General features: G+C 39.2%; 2 long non-coding RNA genes across 2 annotated transcripts; one reads left to right on the forward strand and one right to left on the reverse strand.

Moving 5' to 3' along the window:
- Positions 1-2,441: 2,441 nt before the first annotated feature.
- On the forward strand, positions 2,442-4,565 carry LOC118558823. The gene is made up of 3 exons (XR_004928494.1): positions 2,442-2,637; positions 2,815-2,908; positions 4,256-4,565. It is a non-coding gene; the product is annotated as an uncharacterized LOC118558823 (long non-coding RNA).
- A 1,793-nt stretch (positions 4,566-6,358) lies between these two features.
- On the reverse strand, positions 6,359-10,630 carry LOC118558822. The gene is made up of 3 exons (XR_004928493.1): positions 9,493-10,630; positions 7,879-7,960; positions 6,359-7,760 (listed from the first exon to the last, which is right to left on the reverse strand). It is a non-coding gene; the product is annotated as an uncharacterized LOC118558822 (long non-coding RNA).
- Positions 10,631-21,034: the final 10,404 nt, after the last annotated feature.

Here is a 21,034-nt window from a genome sequence, read left to right on the forward strand (position 1 = left end):
CATTAACACATAAATGCTATGTGTTAGGTCCACTAGTTTAAGCAGTGGACTAAATAAATCTGTATGACCATGATTTGATCTTGCATACTTGAATTTGCTTAGCTTTCTCAGATGTTTAAATAACAATACACATATAATAATGTGTTTAACCATAGCTGGAGACACTGTAAGTCTTGAAAGATTTTTCCTGAGATGTGAAACATGCAAAATTGTGTTCGCAAACATTGTTGATGTGCAAAAAGTTGAATTTCATGTTAAAATTGTAGTCTAACTGCAGGATTCTTCTTTTTTAAGCCACTTTCAGTTTTGTTTGAATTGAATACAACATGGTGCAAATTTTAAATTAAGGACTTTATTCTCTAACTCATTGAGAATTGATGAAAATAAAATCAATAATTAATAATCATAATGAAATTGGTATTGCAAAGTTTTTAGGAATTCCTATCCCTATTTATGATTCTTATAATTTACTAATTTTAAAACAGATGAGTGTGTATGATTCTCATATTCATGTGTTCTTTGTGACAGGATGAGCTGGATGATACTGCCCAGGTTTGGAATGCACACTCCATCAGGCCATCAAACAACAGAAATGTCCCCAGTGGTCGACCCAATGTGATGTATGCATTACCTGAGCTCTACAGGACAAGAGACTTTCTTTGCCTTGTTGAAGAGGAACATGTTGAAGTATGCAAAAATGAGTGCATTTCTCGACTGACCAAACCATGTGATCCAGATGTCTTTGACCTCTGCAACATCCTTATGGCAGAGTCCCATCTGACCTTACCCGGTGGAGTCAACTCCATCTCATTTTTATCCCACCAGACAATGAAGTAGACATGTATTACTTGTGTTAAAAAGAGAAAGAGACATATTAATACTTAATAATAATAATACTTAATTAATTATTCAGTTAATGGATTAAAACATAAATAATACACAATTGTTCAAATAATACTGAATAAAATTAAGTAGATTTTAATTATTAACCGAATTATTATACTGTTACACATTCATCTATGGGTTGTTTATCATTGTAAATCTATAACCTGATTGGTGAATCAGACTGAGTTTCATCAAGCCTTTATGATCCCCTCAGCAGCAACACTGAAGCACACAGAGGTTCCCGCTGCGTCTTTACGCACGATCCAGCTGCTGATGTCTCCCTCTTTTCAGCTCAATGCACTTCTAGACTGTTACAGTTTATAACCATTATCACCTTTCACAGCGACAGGTTTCTCAGTCAGTCGCCGCGCTGACCAGACAAATCTCTATTGCTCTCGTCAGTGCTTTCTGGGCGCACTGACGCCCAGAAAGCACCTGCTCCGAGGGAAAGGAGGGGGGAGAGGAGCAAGCGCGGAGGCACAGAAATACGGTGCATGTAGTTACAAAATGCAGAATTAATAAAAACGAAACTTATAAACTGACCAAGTGGCGTTTTAAACTGCATCTGGTTAGCAGAACTGTTTTTATGATCAGTGTGCAGCCATGACTGGTTCTGAATGGACCGGTCATCTTGCAGCAGCTCCACCCCCGCCTCCTCCCCTCCTGTGTACGCGGTACAGGACCTTACCGGCTCGCTTTCACCACTGTTAAGACTAAAATTATTCATAACTCTGATCACTCTTCCTGCTGCTCTGTTAACATGAACTGCAGCAGGAATTACTGATGGCCACAAGCTGTGAAAGAAGCCGAAACAGCTCAGCAGAAGGCGGAGTTTTGTCGTCCGCAGCCCAGATGGGCTTTGTGATTTTTATGCGTGAGAAATGCCATGTTTGCGTGTGAAATGTCATGTGTTGCGTGTGAGCGTGTGAAGTTAGTGAAATGCGTGTGTCACACGGTCAATGCGTGAGAGTTGAGAGCTATGCTAAGGCTATCAAACGTAGTTTTTCACTGAGCGGATATTTATCAAACAATGTTTTATGCGATTATATTTACCTTGTCTCTTTGCATGTGCATGATATCCTCCTCTGGGACATCTCTGGACCGCAGAAAATGATATAAGTCGTCCTCCATAATCAATGTAGACACACTCCCCCACGTTTACCGCATAAAAACATGCCTTTCCCCCCAAAAAAAGTAACTCGCGATTTTTCAGAAATGTCGCGGGATCTCGCGATAATAAGTCGGGATCTCGCGATAATAAGTCGGGATCTCGCGATAATAAGTCGGGATCTCGAGATCTCGACTTAGTTTCTCGGGATCTCGCGATAATAAGTCGGGATTTCTTTCTTTTTATTTTTTTCTCCATGTCCCCTTAGGGGCTCCGTAATATTGTGTGTATATATATAGAATTTAAAATAATCATAAATATTTTTTATCTATTCCACAATAAATATGGAACTTGCATTTACTATGGGAAAGGATTTGACATGTAATTTTAAACGTGTAAATTCACTGAAAGACTATCTTTGTGTCTCTGTTTTTTTTTCTGTCTCAAAAGGAGCATTTATATAGGGAGGGTTGAGGGAGGCATAATTCACCTTGATGGCGGTACAATGATTGTGGACTTCACAGGGCGTGAGGCTACTGTCCCAATTATTACTGAAAAGGTGAATCGTGACTTAAGGACAGAAGAATCCATTGTCCTCTGTGACATGCAAGGCAACAGACTTCTGTAGGGCACTGGATCAACAGGTAAATAGTATATAATTAAGTCCAAATGGTATTTGTTCAGTTATTGTTCATAGGGCTCCTCTGTTGACAAATATTTAACATTCATTTTTGTCAACATTTTTCTGTGTGCTCTGCACTGGCACAAAACAGAACAGAACCCTGCTTTAAGATCTTTAAATGTATACACTTTCTTTCTAGGGCTTGGATTTTGGCGGCAAAATTCCAGGAAAATTCTTGCCCTCTCTGACAACATGTACCAAAAACTGCAAAGAAAGAAGAGGAAAAGGAATATGTAAGATAAACAAAATTCCATATCACAGCTATTGTGACCAAAACGACCATGTTATCATTGTTATTTTGAAATTATTGAAATACCATCCCGACCCCCCCCCCCCCCCCCCCCCCACACCACCTTCAATTGACAATTAGAAAACAACCATCCTCTAAATTTTAAGCCAACCATACACTACAAACACCAATCACTAGTAATCCCACATCAATTTATGATTCATAATGTTCAGCTCTTACCTTGTTTATATGTTCCAGCGGTGGGATGTTTGACCGAAAAAATTTGTCATTTTGTCCATTATACTCCACAGAAAAGTAATATCCAGTTGTATTTCCAATACAATAAACTCACGTGTCGTAATAATTCACCAAAGGTTAATTTCTTCCCATGAAAAATAAAAATCCAGGGGTAAAAACAGATGATCTGTCTGATGTGATGACGCTCCTCCGACCTTTTTGATCATCTACGAAGTGGGGACTTTTTTACCAATCAGTCTTCCCCCAACATTGATCATAACTTTCACCCCAACTATCAAATAACTCCTCTACATGAAATAAAACGCACCCCCGCGCAGGGAGATTCACCCTAACTGACATTTTATGCATATTTCAAGCATTCCTCCTTTGAAGTATTATAAAAGAAAATGCTTGTATAATACTTTGTATAAATCTAAAAATAGAAATAGCATTTTTATGGTAAATGTAGTCATTAAATTCAAGTAATAAAGTTTGGCACAAGTTGGCACAGTTTGGCACAAAGGTGCCGAATGGACCTTATACATATAAAAAGGGTCCTAGTTTCCCTATGATTATGACTAGAAATCTGAAATGTTACACAGATATTGTCCACAACATGAAAAACTACTGTAGGGAGTGGGAGAGATCAGCTATGAATTATACAAAAAATATAGAATAAAAAAAATCTTAGCGAGGAAAAAAGAAGAAATTTTGGACATGTTTAAAGTTACATAGCTCAAGTTCTGTAACACTTACAGAGTCTGTACACATATCTCCAGGAACTAAAATATCTTATCTTTCAAATGAGATATATCAAAAGCATTTGGAATTTATATTATTTTACTGACCAGTGGGATTTGGGTTTGCAATACGTTTGTGAACAAGCTATACTAAGGTGGTTGGTAAGGGGTTAAACACTTTTTATGTACATTTGTACCAGTATCAGATAATCAAATTGTATAAATGATATGGCAAGAAAAAAAAAGAAAGCAGTCTTTTTTGTTAAATGTGCAAACTTTTCAAGCATTAAAAATTTACCTTGATCATAACTGTCAACAGCTTGTTCTGATTGAACCTTTTTTGAGTTCTATAAAAAAAATTCTTGTTTCCACAGTCAGATTGTGGCTGGAGACAAAGCAGAAAAAGTGGAGGAGCTTGTGTTAGCAGCTGAGGAGCTGCCAGCGATATCTCAGACGCTGAGAGAACTGTCAGAATATGCCGCAGCCAACAAACGCTCAACCCTGGCCTTGACTGCTGCCCAAGCCAGTTCTGTACAGGACACATTAAAATGTGTTATTTGTAGAGGTATGTAGGATAACAGTCAAATATAGTTTGATGTATAGACCCTTTCATGGCCTGCATAACTATGACTTTGCAGCCTGAGCTGGAGGATAAAACAGGAAAGCTTCCAGTGAAGACTGTAGAAACGAGTTACCTCAAGTGTTATTACGACTTTAATATGTCGTCTGGATGTCAATGAATAGACTATACAGAGACCAGAGATGGGGTCTTGTGACTTGGACTAAAGTGGCACTTAAGTCCTTATTATTCGAGATTTGAGACTTGACTTTGACTTGGAATTTAAAGACTTGAGACTTGATTTGGACTCTTTGTTAGGAGACTTGCAAACAATGCAATTCTTTTCACTGTCTGGCTCACAATGTTCATTCCATCAATACACATCCATGCATCACTCTTCACCCCCTGGCATGATGATTGGAGGGCCCTGCGGCACAACAAGAAACTGGCAAAATGCAAAGTGTTTCGAGTCAAAATTGTGCATGCAATGGCATCAACCACTAACTTTATCAGATACTTGAAAGCACACCCAGATAGATGAGTTAGGTTAGGAAAGTGTAGACTACGATTAGCGCCTGCTAACCTGGTTCAAAATGTGCCGTATATGTGCTGAAAGATACAGGGTTTCCCCCAGTGTATCGCTTTACTTTACTAAGAATCTTGGTTTATCATTCTCAATAATAGGCTACTATGTCATGATTTGGGTTTTTGTTATAGTTTATGTTGGTCTTTTTAATTAGTTCACTCTCCTGTCTTAGTATTAGCTCTGGTTTTTATTATTTGCTTATGTTCTGTTTGGTCTTTATGTTGATTTTGGTTCTGGATTAGTCTAGTTTAATTTCTGTTTTGGTTTAGTAATTCTCTCCATGTAATTAATTCTGTCTTAGGTTTAGGTTATGTATTAGTTTTGGTTAATGGAATAGTTTGAGTTTTAATGTGGTTTGATTTTGTACTTTGTTTTATATTATCAGTTTCTTCTGGCCTGCTCTGATCAGTTCTGTCACCAGCCTTTATTCAGTTTACCTGCCAGCCTGTCTTTTGTCTTTTGGTGAGTCTAGTCCAGCATTCCCTGTTCTGTCTGTTTGTTTGCCTGTTGACCTGACCCAATTTGCGTTTTTGACTTCTGTGCCAGCCTGAGCCTGATCCTGATCCTGATCCTGTTATCCTTTCCTGTTTTTTCCTGCCCGCCTGTGTACCGACTTGGAACTGTTATTTGACCACCGAGCCTGCATATTCCCTGACTGAACGTTTTGAGCTTTATTAAAGCCTTTTTGTTTGCACTTTTCTTGTCTGGCTGAATACTGGGTCCATCCGTCTCTCGTTCGTGACATACTATGCATGTAAAAAAAAAAAAAATTTCTGTTATTTTGTTGTAAAATCTGCTGTAGACAAGTGGGATCTGTTCTTCGTCGATAGCAACATTTCAGTATACGTTTTAAAGACAACTATAACTGTAAAATACAGTTAACAATACTCTCAGTGTTTGATTGTTGTTATTTCAGCCTTAACTTTTGTCATGGTTTAGTTTTGATTCGGCTTTGGCTTACTATTATTCTCAGTTTTTCCACCTTGTTTGGGTTTTAGTTATGTTTTGACTTTATTCGTTGTTAATTTTTAGTTTCCTCCTTCCCTTCCACTCAGCCTTCACTTCACTCTCCTTGCAGTCAGTCACACCTGTTGGTAATTAATCAATCAGACACATTTCACCTGCAAGCCTTCCTATTTAAGCCTCTCTCTGCCTCACTCTAGTGCTGGTCCGTTTTCTGTTATTCACCACTCTGTGCCAGTCCATGTTTTTGCCTTGGAAGTTCTGTCTCTGTTCTCTAGTTCAAGGTTAGTTCTGCCAATCGCTTTGTAAGACTTTGAGCCCTGCTGTTGTTCCTGGAGAAGCTCTGCTCGGTGCCCTGGTGTCTCCAGTGATCTGCTACCTGACTAGCCGCCCTAGAGAAGCTCCGCTCTGTGCCCTGGTGTTGCTACGAGGCCTGCTAACCAAGCAGCACTTCGCTTTCCTAGCCACCCAGCTTTTATGGACTCTCACTCCGGGCCGTCAGCTCCTGCCATCACCTTCATCCCTGACTTTCTGTAGTCTGGAACCTCCGGTCATCATCATCCGTCATCCAGCACACTTCTTATAATAAAACCCTTAAACTTTAGTCCCATGTGCGCTTCCTGAGTTCACCAATAAACAAACCTTGACAACTTTAATTATTTATATTTGTTCAAAACATAGTGTTATATAAAAAAATACAATATAGTTGGAATAGTTTTGATCAAACAAGTGATACATGTAATGAGACTTGGACTTAAGGTCAAGACACTTAAGACTTGACTTTGAAAACTTTGATTTTTAAATAGTCTTGCTTGTCTGCAATATAAAAGTGAAAACATAAAATATTTTATACTTTTACCCAATAGCAATACAACAAATTACCTCAGAACAGAACAAGTGTAACAGCAACTGCATTGCAAGTATTTTTGTTAAACTTAACAGCCATGCAGGTGCAGTTTGCTGTAAAACTTTTATTTTTTCCACACATACAATAATCCAGCAGTCATACGTGCTGTTTCTCTAGCTTTGACCTGGTTCGGTAAAACTTCTCACTGCAGCTCACAGAGATCCCAACATAGATTGGTGTATTTTTTCATTATTACATGAGCATGTAATAAAATTTTAACTCCAACAAAACAAATGTTTGCATCTCTGTCAGGTCAAAAACAACAACATCTGGAGAAGAGCCCAACCATGGAGCATCAGGGTGAATCACAAACCCACAGGGCCCAAAGTTGGTGTTTTTGATCCTGCAGTATTCCCAGATAGCTGATGGGTTAAGTGCTAGGCCCCTTTTCATGCCGGCTGTGGCTGCTGTTCCCATCTTGATGCGCTGCGCTAAGCTCAAAGCAGAAGTGGCTCCTCTCATATGACAGACTTCCTAGAAATGTTGCGCTCTGCTCCCTGGTGGCAACTTCAATTTGACCGGACTGTTCCAGCGTTGTCGCAAGACACTCCAGTTCAAGTTGTTGCTGTTGGCTGCAGACAAACTGGAGGCAGGTGGGCTCGAAATGGTAGTGGTCAAGAGGCAGTGATGGCAGAGGAGGGGGAATCCACATGGCAAATTATTACCCAACTGACTGGTAGTGAATGTTGAAAAGCGAATGGACTGCCTTCCTCGACTTTATCAAATGCTGAATCAAATAAAGGGACATCAGCACTGATTACCATGGTAGTAATGAGAGGTGCAAGGTCTGCAGTAAAGTCCGGATACACCTCTGCTACTCTGAGAACATCAGTGTCTGGTGTGTCTGCCTTGTAACGTTTTCTCCTTCAAAAAACAAAGACAAAATCAAGACATCCAATTAATACATGTTACTCAAAATAAGTATTCAAAGAACATATTCAGTTACTTCAACCTTCAATATAATTACATTTTAAATAATTACCTTACACCATTTCCGACTGTGCGCTGCCATTCTGGTCTTGCAGACATAAAACCATGTGACGCACAAGGCCTGGTTTAACCTTCTGTAAAACAATTAAATTAAATGCTTAAAAATGATAACATTGGTGATAACACACACAGAAAAGGTACAAACCCAGGGAAGCTCCATCAACTTTCACAGAGTTCAGAGAGCCAGTGTTCTTTTTTTTATAACACTTACAGTTTTTGTAAAAATTTGGTTGAATAAAGTGTTGTGTTTGATTCCATTTATCTAAAAATAGGTCATTAAGCAACGGCATAAAATGGCCAGGGCTGCACTTAAATTGTATATTTTGATTATTTTTGATAATTATCTATCAATCAATATGATCTCTATTTTATAAAACAAGAATCTGTTGTCCAGACTATATGACTTTACATAGGGTGACCATATTTTCATTTGGGAAAAGCAGGACACCTTTGAGCGGGGGGGGGGGGGGGGGGGATCTCTGTTCCCATGCATAGAGATGTATGTGGCATAGGGCTGGGCAATATAGAAAAAAAGCTTATCGATCAAAAAACTAAAGGCATATTGATCGATATCAATAATTATTGAAAATATTTAAAACCATATTCTATGTGCAGCTCTGCCTGGACATTTTATGATATTGCTAAATTATTTGATTTAAAGAACACAAACACAGAATTCCAATTACATCTTTATTCAACCACCTTTTTTAACCATAACAGATTTTTTTTTTAAGAAAAATAACTTTACTTTATATTGCGGATCAAGAGTGGCAGGTTATTGTTTGAAGCCAGGTTTTTCAGCTGCAGAGAACAGCAGACATATCCATCACTATGAAGCACGTTACTGCATGCGTTATGTCCTTATGCCGCTTGGACGCTTTGTCATTTTATCACAAAGAACGGACCCCAGTTTAGCTACTATACCTGCTTTGTTTTGGAAGAAGTTAAGCGACGACGACGAGGCGCAGCTCGCGCTGCTGCGGGTGTGAGCGGCTGAGCAGCTTGCGTGATGAAACAAGTTGGTTACGTTACCAGACTCTGCTTTTACCGGTTCCTTGCAAGTTTTACAAATCACTGTTGTTTATTTCTATCAGGCTGGCGAACTAGTAAAACCTCGTTTTGGGACCGTTTCCTCCGCCGCTACTTGCTGCAACATATTCACATGCTCTGTGTTGTGGTTTGAGAGGGCGGCGCTTAGTGACGGCATGCCGACTGTAGCAAGGAAGTAAAACTGTCTATCGAACTTTTTATCGACCCTATTTTTTCCTATCACGCCCCACGTCTATCGATCGATAGATATTGTTATCCACGCTATCTATCTTCTGATTAAGAACAGGGCTGCCCGCACTGACGCGGCTCAGGGGTTACGTCACACGCAGCGCTGTGCGCAGTGTCCTAGTGCCTGTCAATTTAATGGTCCAATGAAGGTAATTTAAAAAGCAGGACATTTCCTCACTTTCTAAAAAAAAACCGGGACGCCCGGGACAGGACGTGAAATACGGACATGTCCCGGGAAATACGGACGTTTGGTCACCCTACTTTACAGCTTACTATGTTGTTTTAAATAGAATTGGAGGGTGTGTTATACAAAATGTGATTCACTTACCATGGTTGTTGGTTTGTGCCAGATTTGTTCGGTTTCAGTACAGCTTAGTACTGGTGGCACAGAAGCCAAATTCTGAGCAGAGTAGTGAGCAGTCTTGTGATGTAATGCAACACTGATTGCACAGCACTGTACCAGCCACACAGGAGCAGTCTTCAAATGTAATTTAAATAAAAAACTGTCAAACAATGCCATGGTTATGTCAGAATTTTTTAGCAAGCAGAAATTGCCTACAAGTGGAAAAAAAAAGACTGGAAGGAAGTGCAGGACAAAAATGTGGTTATTTTTTTAAACCTTAGTTGATGTATCCTCACGTCTGTTCTTTATTAAGATGAAATTAATGAATGTACTTTGGGTTGACATTCCAATTCCATTGAATTTTTTTTTTTTCAATATTTGCAAAGATACAAATGAAAGCTTGCAGTTGTCTACAGAGTAAGAACTATCTCTGCAGCACAATGTGCTTTGGGTGTTGATTTCAAGCTTTTCTTAAGCATCACAAAGCGTCCAAACTACAACTTTGAGGAGGCTTAGACGAGGGAATGTAAAGTCATCACGTCAGTGACTGTTGGGCACGATGCATATTTTTAATAAGTAATAGTACTATAAAGAAACTTGATTTACAAAAAGTAATGCTTCCCTAACGTCATAAATTAAATAAGATGCAAATTTTTTAACATAAATGCCAACCAACCAAACAAACGCAACGTAAACAACAACAACAGACGTCCCATAGGAAGCTGTACTGTGTTCCAATCTTTAAATGAAGTAAAAAGAAGCAAAAGAGCAGAATGAACAGGTCTATGAACTGGCTTTAGCATTAACAGAGTCAAATATGTTTAAACTTACACTATAACGACACTCAGAAGTCATTGCAGACTAGCCTCTGGGGCTCTCGTGTACCTAAGCTAATGCTAAAGTTAGTTAGCTTATGTGTGTGCTACTATTCCAACACACAACAGCTAGGAATCCTTACAACTTCCGCTGCACATGAGCTACATAAGACCCCCAAAATAGTCTTCTTTTCATACAACAGATAATCATTTTATGTGATTTCACCCTACTCTGAGTTCATGAGGCTTATCATTTTTGCGCATCGATCTGTAACAGACTGGCCTGACGTTCATTCTCCCTGGCGAGTCTTTGTTGGACACTGTGGTTAAAACATTAAAATAGCATCTGAAACAATGGCTTTGGAGTTATGGAGTTTGGAATTAAAATAAATATATTATAAGTGAAAACGAGACAGTACAGTATAAAAAAACGACCTACGTAGTTAACAGTGGCTCAGCAGTGACGACTGGTACTTTACTTACCTTCAAAGTTGTGAATGTACTTCCACACGTAAAACTTGAAGTCTTTCTCCTTTTTTCCTCCGTGGTGATGAGGTGATAAGGTTCGCATAAAGCGGAGGACGTTTGGAAGGACCTGAAGGCAGCGAGTGTAGAACGCCATTGCTTGCTGTGGGTGAACAGCCTCACAGGAAGTGTATGCCCTTAGTTAGCGGAAGTTGCATAGCAATATCGTGTACATACACTCGCTGATTATTGAATTTTTCCTTGGTTTTTTTTCCTGAAAAATTTAAAGCTAGAGTATTATAAGAAAAAGTTTAGTGCATTTAAATGTTCTTAGTGTGGTTAAAAGTAATTGAATACTCGGACAGAATTTATGTATGCTGCAAAACACAGCCACTCATTCACTTTAATCATTTTTTATTACTATATACAAGAACTATTACTATATACACAAACATACATATGTATGTATCTCTCTCTCTCTCTCTCTCTCTCTCTCTCTCTCTCTCTCTCTCTCTCTCTCTCTCTCTCTCTCTCTCTCTCTCTCTCTCTCTATATATATATATATATATATATATATATATATATATGGAGTAAAAAAATCCATAACATAATTATTTTATTTACTATATACTTGTAATTTATTTTATTTATTTATTTTTTCTCGGAACTTAGGTTCTAAGAAATGTTCAATTTACTGAAATATCCAGCCGATAGCCCGACCTGGCAACCCCTCTGAGCACGTACTGGATGCTAAGATTGCGTATCACGACCCACTAGTAACCAGTGTTTCATTTGTGGTTTTTTGACCTATAAGTACAAAACATTCTTGTTTGGATACGGATACATTGGTAAGTACCCAAATAGGGTGTTTTCACTGACGTCACTGGCCAACTTCCGGTCCGCCATATTGGGTGGCACACTTCCTTATCTCTAGTTGTCTTACACGTATTATCGTATCGCGAATGGATAAGTACGCCAGCACGCTAGAGCGACCAGATAAGGACGTATATCTGAGGAAATGTTCCGTGATCGACCATATGGACCCGTATGCCCTCCACGGTGCCTTGTTTAGCCGTAATCCAGATGATTGGCCAAATGTAGAGCACGGCGACATAGTGCATTACCTGGTGTTCGGTGAAAACCCTCTGCACACTCTTGAGGAAATGAGAGCTTACAAGGATCTAGAGGCTCACAACCAGTTCACATCTGGTTATGTACATCAAGGAAATCGCCATCATACGTGGACGGGTGAGTTTTAATAAGATGGTAAAAATGTAAACAATCCGACGCAAAGGTGCGCTAAGGCGCTTGGCTGCAAGGCCGATCGACGCCGCTCGCGGCTTTAATTATTTAAGCAGAACAATGACCAGTGCAAAATTAAGTTGTATTTACCGTATTGGCGCCGGTAGGAGCTGCAGATCATAAAGCCAGCAAACAGTGGGAACACAGCAACTCGTTCAAAGGTAAGCTGCGTACAGACGGGTTAGCACATGCTAACCGTTAGCGCTAACAACCACTCGCGCATGTAATGTACTTTTAACTTGCTGCTATGTGTTTCAAACGTTTAGAACACACTCTCATTGACATCGGGATACTGTGGAAAGTTATGTTCGGTCTTACAGCCGCGATCCAAGCGAGCCGACGATCTCTTTATCTCTGTAACTCGTTCAAAGGTAAGCTGCGCTCAGCCGGGCTCTGGCTCATGCTAACCGTTAGCGCTAACAACCACTCGCGCATGTAATGTACTTTTAACTTGCTGCTATGTGTTTCAAACGTTTAGAACACACTCTCATTGACATCGGGATACTGTGGAAAGTTATGTTCGGTCGACTTACAGCCGCGATCCAAGCGAGCCGACGACTCTTTGTTATCGCTAACAGTTGTTCTCCGTGGTTGCGCCTCCAGGCAGGAAAGCGGTGGAAAATTAATCTGTTTCTATGTTTTTCCCATGGCGATCATGTGTTGCGCTGTTACAGCCCACAATACAGCAACGGTTTACCATGGTTGAAATCAAGTTAAGGTGAAATTAATCAAATTAAAACACGGCTGAGAGAGGGAGTACAGTATGCGGTAGTAATAGGCAGTAGAGGCGGCGGAGGCAGTCAACACGACAGCCGTGGAAAGTAATAAGTCATAACGCCCAAGCCCTATTATTAATATATTCTTCTTATATGTTTTAAATACTTAACAGTTAATTACCTGTGACAAAGTGAGCACCGCAGACTCTGGCGTATTCCAGCTTAACACCGTCCAAATCGGACCTGGATATCCGTGTCAGCCATAGGTGACGGCGTTGTTCAGACAGCTGTTTTTTTTTTTTTTCACACTGATTCACTATTACGGCTGGTAGGCGATAGAAAGCGTTGATCTCCACCTCCACGGGCCGTGCAACCAACCATTAAACACGTTTTCCCCATTGTTCACTTCCAATACTGCCTAAGGCGTCATACAATGCAGGTCAACGGTGCGAAACGACTGCCACCCAATATGGCGGACGCGCTGAGTAGTCACGTGAGCGTGACGTCAGCTGAAAACACCCTATTGGGGGGTTTACCCCACCTCTGCTTGTGACGTCCCCCCCTCTGGTCATTCATGTTTTATCCCTGGGGGAGATACATTCCTCCCCCACCCAACCCCCCCCCCCCCCCCCCCCCCCCCCCCCGGTCTGAATTTAAATATGTATATAAATTAGGGCTGTCAGTTTTAATGCTTAAGACCACAACGCCGCCATTTTTTTTTTTGTCGCCGTTAATCGTGCGTCAAAACACACACACCGTTCCCTAAGTTTTGATTTGCCTCCAAAATTATATAACTAGGTGCTATAAGTAATAAAATGAGCGTACAGTTTTCATAAACTAAAATGTAATTTTTTTTTGGATTAACGCTAACACACTGCTTTCTTTTAATCATAATTTAAGTGGTTGTGTTCAATATACTTAGTAACGTTTGTTTTTGTGACTTTAGTATTTTTAGAGGTCTTAACTCTTTGGCTGTGTTCTACTCAGTTTGGAAAATGGAAGGTAAGAAGAGGTTATGTGATATTGTGTATAGAGTGTATTGATGTTTACTAGTGAAATCACTGATGTTTTACAATGCATTGGATAAGATGCACAAATATTTCTGGTAATTTATTCCCAAAATTTACACTTCCTCTGAAATCAAATTCATATAGCTGGGATCCCTTTTCTGTTTTACAGGTTCACAGCACAGTTTTCAGGATATTGATTCATTTTTGGCCTGTGCTGATTCACAGTGCATCTTCTGTGAAAAAAAAGGAACTTGGCAACAGTGTTCACCTCCTCAAAAAACATTTTAGAGAAGCAATTTATTTCTCAAAACACAATCAAGGTATGATTTATTGTAATTTATTTGAAGTGGCCTGCTTCTGTAAGGAAGGCAAACAAGCACCTAGGAGTCACTACCATTGCCCAATGTGTACATGTTCTATAATCCCACGGCCCTACAACTTCATAAAGCATTTACAAGTAATACATGGTATGTATTACATTGGTCGAAAAATATTTAATTCTCCATCATAATTAATATCATAAAGTGTTAAATGTTTGAAAAAAGAACTTAGAAAATGCTTAAAAAGTGACGACAAGTTCTATTTAGTGCTATGAAAACTTCCTTTTCATTCTATGCTGCAATAACTATAAAGGAAATGTTTAAACAACACAAATTAACTACAAGTATACCCTTTATTTTTTGGAGGTGTATAAAATCTACAGCAAAAATAAATCTTGGGTGAGTATATTGAAAATATCTTTGTTTTGCAGGTACTGTGTCAAAGAAAAAAACGAGGTAACGTATGGCTGTTGTTATTAATTTCTGCTTGTTTTATACATTATATTTTGATGGAACATATAGAATTTCTTGAGTATTAAAATAACTGCTCAATCATGTTTTTCACACTTTTGAAAAATGAATCTCATTCACCTGATGTAGTTACATTCACATGTGTTTGCATGTAGTGAGTATCTTTCTTAATCACAATTTAGATGACATTTGATGTATCTCAGAACATGACCTGTAGGTGCTGACACAATACTTATCACATATACTCGGAGTAGTGTAAATGATATTCAAATTCTCTTTCGCTTTGACATCAGCTGTGGAGACTCGATCTTCAGTCCTACAATATAATTAGCCAACTGAACAGTCAGTGGTGTTCCTTGTCAGGGGATCAGGGATTGTGTTGTCAAATGTATTGCACAACACTTCACTGGCCTGATTCACACTGGCTTTAGCTCCTCTACCACCACCAGATGTGACGCTGGTTATGGTCATCAAGCAGCTTGAGACCTCTGTTAGGTGTTTCAGTTGCCTCTGCAGTATTAGTACGACCAATGTATAGTCTTTCGTTATCTGTTGGAGTTCTCCTTGGTATGAGATCTTCACTTTTGGATAGCTCTGAAAGTGCTTTTCTTATTGTTTCGGAGGGCTTTGATGTCTGTGTTCACACAAGGATTGACAATTGGGTAGTAATCAACAGTTGGACCTGGCATCAACAGCACCACATATAACTATTTTTATGTGGTTATATGAGCCCATCAACGTTCCAGTGTGCCTCACAGACAGTTTGGCAGTCTTTCACATCGAAACAGGGCTAAAACATTTTCTTACCCTCCTCTGAAGCTCTCCTCCCTATCCTCCCAGCTGATTATATAACAGAAGCAAATAGCAATGTGTTACACAATCATTAAAGGTGAATTAATGTGTTTAAGACATATGACATTGCTATGTAATTTTGGTGAAAAAAAATTCATAAACATTTCTTTCATTTAGCTTTCTGTTACATCTGAAATAATGCTATATTTTTTACAGTCTTCTAATTTTCTCAACTTGGGTTGTTTCAAAGTTTATTTTCAACTCCATTATTGACAGCAAGTAACAATTTCATATTACATTGTCTGTTTTCACCTCCTTGACTACTTAAACTTTTTTACACCTCTATTGTTAAAACAAGTCAGCATTTAATACTTAAGAGGTAACAGTGTTGTGTTACGATTAACCTAAAGGAAAGGCTAAATGAATGTCATTAACTACACTTTAAATCCACAACAAAAGAACCCACTTCTAATTAATGAAATGTTGAAGACATAAACACTGTAAAGCATTTAAAAGTATTAAGCGATAAAGACCTATATCATGATTTAACTTTTCAATTTGGATGGTAGTGATTTAAAAATTATTTTTTTCTCTTGCAGAAAAAAAGAAGCTATTAAGAGAAAAATTGACACAGTTGATGCCAAAGACACCTTGGACGACAGTGCAGCCCATAATGCCTGTCCACACTGCACAGCATTGTTAAGTACCACCAAAAACCTGCAAAGGCATATAAGGGATGTGCATTCTATCGAGACAACGCCCATGATTTGTGTTGACTTTAGAAATGGGTTGTATGTTACGCCAAAAAATTAACACAGTCCGGTTTCACCAATTCATGTTCTGAAGTCAACCAACCCACCTAAAATTGACTGTGAGGTGGAAAACTGTCGCAAATTCATGCAGATAGCAAGGTCCTCTGGAAATCCTGGAAAAGAATGCATTCATCTTGAAAGAACAAAGAATGCCAAACAATATGCAAAACCAGCTGTCCTCACATCTGCTTCACTTCAAGAGATGGTTAGCAAAGGCTTGATGTCCTCTGACTGGGGTTTGAAATGTGAAAAAATGGATCTTGTGGCCAAAAACTTGGAAGTTGATAGTGTGTTCCCCGTGTCTTTTGGAGATAAAGGAGGTTCTCCACGATATTTTTTTCTTTTCCATCTTTACAAATGAAGCTGACAGTTGGTGTCAGTTTGGAAGAACAAGAGTAACATTTGATGCAGTGGAAGGGAAGTGGCACTGTCAATGTAAAAGAAGTGGAACATCACATCGCTGCATTCATTGCATGATGGCAATGTGGTGGAGTTTCCAAGAGTCTCCTGGCACACTTATGGCCACGTCTGATGTACAGGTCGAGGATATGGATAACTTTGAAAGTCACATGTTGGACAGTGGCATCTCTTCTGCACCAAACATTTTGGATGCCCAAAAGATCTGTGCAATGACAGAATACATGTTTAGAGAGAAGAAAATCCCATCCCTACAAATGTTGCCCTTGAAACTTAGAACCCAAGAGGACCCCCCCCCCCCCAACATGCTTTTCTCCCAGAGAAAGCACCTGTCCCTACTGTCCAGGGCCCACTCGTCTGGAACTCAGTCCCTCCAAGGTTGTCACTACCCAAGCTACAGTGTATGGGATACATTATGTGAAAAAAGGTGAAACTACAACAATTATGCATATGCTTTTTTGTGAATTCATGATATATACTTTTATTTTCATATTGTGATGTTAGTGTAAATAATCCTTTTATATTCATGCAGCACTATCAGATATTTAGAGAAAACTAATGAAACATTTGCATCATTGAATTCATAGGTATCTCTGTTGCTGAAAAACAATGCCCCACATGTGGTAACACAGTGCGATTCCAAGAATATTCCTTGGGATTCCACAATTTCAACAACTATGTCATTCTTACGCTTCCATTGTGTGAGCTTCTGCTGTCAGGTTTGGCGGTAAGGCAACTACCCAAAACTTTAGTTTAATACCTACAGAAAAGTAATACATATAGGTAAAATTATTTTGGAATATGAAACATGTTAAATAAAGTAGTTATTCAATGCTCTTGTTATTCAATGCTATTGTTTGATTAGTAACGCTTATAAATCTCCAATTGTATTCGATTACAGAACAAGACAACCTGTGGATGCATGCTGGAGACTTTTTTATTTTTTAACGATAACCGCTACCACCATCAAACAATTCGGAGAGCTTTTCACCATTTTTTGTCACTGACGGACTTTCACTTTGACTTTTCTTGTTTTCAATGCGGACACCACCCACCTGTCATAGTAGCAGACGCAAATTGGAAACTAGCCTTCGACATTCCACGTGAGAAAAATTTTGAAATCTACAGTTTTATATATTTATGATAACAACACAACTTATAATTAAAAAAATGACAATATGTTGCTGTATTTCAAATGTAATAAAGTGATTGATCTGTATTTTACAGAAAGACATTGTAACAGGATTTGTTTTGTAAACACAACACCATTAAGTGAATTCCACTTTTTCTATGTCTGTGTTAGATTGTTCTTTAGTTATCTATATCTTCTAAACATGTCAAAAAATGATGTTGCAGTTGGGACCTTTAAAAGACCAGATCCAGATGCCATAACAGACAAAGACCTTGAAATTGACATCGTGAAGGCATGGTCTGATCTGAACAAAGCTGTAGTAGCACAGGGCTTTATTTCAGGTATGTGCTATTTCATCTTTGGGTACAACCTAAGTAAAGTCCTGCACAATGTCATACACTGATTCAATTGCAACTAAGCCTATGATACACTAACACTTAAAAAGTACTGTCTTTATTATGCTATACCTTTTATTTAAAGGAACATCTGTGACAAACCCATACACCACATCAACTACACACTCCACAATGGCACCCTGGATGGGACAGCAGACCCGACTGGGAAACATCCTTCCAAAAACAGAGTCTAAAAAGGCAATACAAAAGAAAACGGACCACCAGAAAAATCAACAACCCACCAAAAACATAAATGAAGACATTATACTGGAACTCATGGAGTCCAAAAAGGTAAAGTACATATCTTACTGTTTTACATTAGTGTACAGGAATACATCTCTAAAGTATGTATATGATTTCAAGACTCAGAAAAAGGATCTTCAGGAGGCTTGTCTCACCCTGGGTGGGTCCTCCGAGGGCTCCATCGCAGATTTGAAGAAGAGGCTGCGTGAACTGCTAAACTTCAAGGATATATACCCAAAGCTTTATCTGAAGCTACAGAAAGCTGGTGGTGAGAGAAAATCATCTTTCTGATTGTGATTATTTAGTACAAATTCAAACAATAATTTCGTTACACCAACACCCTTCTATAATGTTTAGGTGGTGTTCTCCATTTCTCATGTATGCATGGTGTTGTATAGTATGTGAACTCCCTCTTCTGGACTGAGTCAGCAAGGGACCACACTGATGGGTTACTGAGCTTCAAACACTTCCCTACCTGTTACATATCAGATGTAGCTGAACAAGTTGCCCGCCACACTAACAACCGAACCAAGCAGTTGTTTTTTTAACCACATGATGGAAGACTCTGTGCCCCTACTCCGGAAAATCTAAACAAAGCAGCTAAGAAGGAATTAGAAGTTAATATGGAGTGGGTGAAAAACCTGAGGTGTCCATTGCCACAACAGACAAAACCTGAACAGAACAGAATAGCAGCTACACATCCTGTCACAGGGACAAATGAAAGATACTCGCTCTACGACAGATTTCACCAAAAAAATAAAAAATGACCAGAGGAGAAGCTGCGAAGTCTTAATATTTGCCCTGCCCTTCGAAAAGAGGTGAACTCTGCTGTTGCAGAACAATTCAACCGAGAACTGGCCTCTATAAGGTATTCACTGTGTCAAATGAAAGAGGCACATTTTAAACAGACTATAAGGGTCCTCATTGATTTGCACAATGTAAAAAATCAACAGGCAATTTAAAGCTGAAATGGAAGAGATTTGCAATGCTCAGTTATCTGTTGGCCTTAGTGGGATACTGGGACTTCAGTCTCCGGGTAAGTTTTATATTTTTAAAATGGTGATAACAGCAAAGACAATATATAACAAAGAAGGATGTAGCATTGTACAGTTTGTGTCTAAGAACTTTATGTTTTGTCTTATATAGTTATTTAACAAAATAAAAAGCAGACCTATAACTAACAAAACATGTTGTTAATGTAATTTCTCTTCTTTTCCTTTATTTAATTTCAGAGGGGGTTAAAAATGACATTTCAAGTACTAACACCCAAACCGACAGAGATGTAATGTCTTCTTTCATGGCAAATCGGTACATTGTGGATGACAACAACAAGGTAATTAAAATACATCTGACTGATTTACAGCTAAGTTTATTTAAAAAAAATAAATAGGGATAAATTTACTTTAGAGGATAAACTCAAGAAATTATTGTCTGGTTCCTGGGATGAAAATCAAGCCCTGGGTCATGCCACAAGATGGTTTCCTGTATCAATAAAAGACATCGCTAGTGTGTGCCCCAGAGAGTTGTTGGAGGAGTCCTCATTGGTTATGCCATGGTTGACAGATGATGTAAGTTTTCAATTCAGTAGATCTTTGTAGTACAAATTAAGAAGACTTTTTGTGTCAATGAATTTCAATCTGAAAAACTCACACAGCAAGAAAAGGCAATTAGAAGAATTTTATTGATACAATATTTTAAGAGTTTGGCGCTCAGACCTCGGCAGGAAAAATTCACGCTGAATTATACTTGAATATGCATTAGCAGGCGTATGAGAATAGGGATATTTCCCCCCGGGTCTGAAACTGGTGGTGGAGTGGAGATAAGCAAAGTTTGTTCAGTCCATATGATGATCTGTTTGAGCTAGATGTCCAACTTGATAAACACAGGTTTGCATGAACTGTCCATGATGAGCAAGCATGAAGCGACTGTGGAGAGAAAAAACTCCCCCTTGGGAAGAAACCTCTGGCAGAACCAGGCTCAGCATGGCGGTCTTCTGCCGGACCGTTTTAAGGAGTGACAGGGAATTCCATGAGAGTCCAGGAGGAATTACACTCTGATAGGGACGAGGTTGAAGGAGGACCGTAGGAAAGCCAGGCGGAGCTTGGTACGATGGTGGAGAAGGGGATGGAGGTGGGTTGAAACCGGTCGACAGAGTCCAAACCGGACACGCGCAGCCACTGCTTGCTCGCTGAGGAGAAGGCCGAGATGAGGATGTGGAGTTCTTTTTAAGATGAACCCAGGATGCTGATTGGCTTTGAGGAGGAGCAGTTCAAAGCTGATTGCCTTGCTTCAGAGGCGGATAAGTCCCTGATTGATGGAGGTAGGCAATAGAGTTTCTTCAGTCTGAATTTTCGCTTAAGCTGCATTTCACACAGTATGGCATTCTTTAAGTTTTATAAAGACAGTATAATGTTATGCTTAACTTTACATCATTACCGTTAATGGGGATTTGTTCTTCCCACTGTCGCTTCATGCTTGCTCAGTATGAATAAATGCTGCAGAGCCATGGACAATGCAGACGACTCTCCCTGTGTCTCTACGCTTCTTCAGGAGGGAATGTTGCTTGTCGGGACTTTGATGCAATCAACTGGTTTCCCTTATATACTAAAATTTTAAGACCAATCTGTATAATCTGAT

Source organism: Fundulus heteroclitus, unplaced genomic scaffold (assembly GCF_011125445.2).
Source record: "Fundulus heteroclitus isolate FHET01 unplaced genomic scaffold, MU-UCD_Fhet_4.1 scaffold_162, whole genome shotgun sequence".
NCBI classification, from domain to species: Eukaryota; Metazoa; Chordata; class Actinopteri; order Cyprinodontiformes; family Fundulidae; genus Fundulus; species Fundulus heteroclitus.